This window comes from Pteropus alecto, unplaced genomic scaffold, assembly GCF_000325575.1.
Source record: "Pteropus alecto unplaced genomic scaffold, ASM32557v1 scaffold76, whole genome shotgun sequence".
NCBI lineage: Eukaryota > Metazoa > Chordata > Mammalia > Chiroptera > Pteropodidae > Pteropus > Pteropus alecto.
Genome location: NW_006443138.1, coordinates 6,627,530 through 6,629,257, shown reverse-complemented (window position 1 = coordinate 6,629,257; position 1,728 = coordinate 6,627,530).

Here is a 1,728-nt window from a genome sequence, read left to right as displayed (position 1 = left end):
AGCGGTTACTTTTCACTTTATGGTTTTAAAATATTTGGCTTTGTATAATATATGCATGTATTGCCATTAACAATATATATGTATTAGGCACTCAATAGTGAGGGACTCACCTACTTGCCCCTTTTTGGCACATAGACGTGGCAATATACGTGACACAGACGTGGCATCTCGAAAATGAATAAGGACATATGAATTTGAGTCAGCTCAACCCAGAAATCACCATCATAGGCAAAGAACAGCATCTTTTGCCAGGAAGAGCTTAGTTCCTTGTGAACGCTGGACCTTTTTATAAAGTTATATTTTTCCCTTTTCCCACATCCTAGCCTGCTAGAAAGGAATCTTCCCTAAACATAGTGGTCCCTCGACTGATTAATATCGTTTAGGGATGCAGTTTGCTTTAATAAAAGTATAACAATAAACAAAACAGAAACTCTTACAGAACAAATTGGTAGTCTTCAGATGGGAGAGAGGATTGGGAGAGCTGGGTGTAAAGTACAGCATAGGGAATATAGACAATAATATTGTAATAACTTCGTATTAGACTTATGGGGGTGATCACTTTGTAAGTTATATAAATGTCTAACCACTATGTTGAACAGCTGAAACTAATATAATATTGTATGTCAATTGTAATTGAAAAATAAGTTATTGGTCTTCAGATGGGAGAGAGGATTGGGAGAGCTGGGTGTAAAGTACAGCATAGGGAATATAGACAATAATATTGTAATAACTTCGTATTAGACTTATGGGGGTGATCACTTTGTAAGTTATATAAATGTCTAACCACTATGTTGAACAGCTGAAACTAATATAATATTGTATGTCAATTGTAATCGAAAAATAAGTTATTTAAAAAGATTTATTAAAATAAAATCCTCTCATCTTTATCACAACAAATAGTGAAATTTCTGGTTGTGAGAGTGTGTACTTGACACAGTATGAAAGAAAAATCTCAAAAAAAAAGCTCAAGAGACAAAAAAAAAGCACAAAAATATAAATTATTCATGTTGGTATTTGTTAATGTCAAGTAAAGGAATAGGTGTGTGCTGTAAGAGTTCAAAGACAGTGAATACCTGGGCAGTTCACAAAGGCCCTAGAGAGGATCAGACATATTTTGTGCCTTGAAGGACGATGGTAAGACTTAAAACAGAAGAAAATATACCAGGCACAAGAAAAAAATATCAAAAAAGTCCACAAGTGAAAATGTAAAGAGCTGCTTGAGAAATTAAACTAAATCAGTATGACTTGCATAAAAGCGAAGAAAACAGTTTTAAGAACTTGAAGTCTTCTTAAAGTTCAAAGCAAGGGATTTGAATTGGGGCTTTGGACAGAGTAGGCAGTAGACAGATTGAGAGGCTGTAACAGGTGGATTGCTCAAAACTATGTTTTTTACAGGACTACTATGAGCAAATTCAAGCTCTGAATAGTCTGGCCAGCCCCTCTGAAACAATTTTGCCCCTTCTCATTAGCCTAGTGTTTTGAAAAATTCTGTTGACAGAATTAGTAGAGCACAAAGGACAAGAGTGATAAGCCCTTTTCTAATGGAACCAGAAAAGAAGGGCAGAAATGAAGTCAGAAGTGATAATATTGAGTGTCTGGGGACAGAGATGGATGAGGCAAGGATACTGGTTGTCAAGGAATTGGTAGTGACAAGGAGAAAATTCTGAGATGTCATAAATTAAATTATAGCAGGCCAGAGGGAGGAAGAAAGAGAAAAAAGGGTAAATC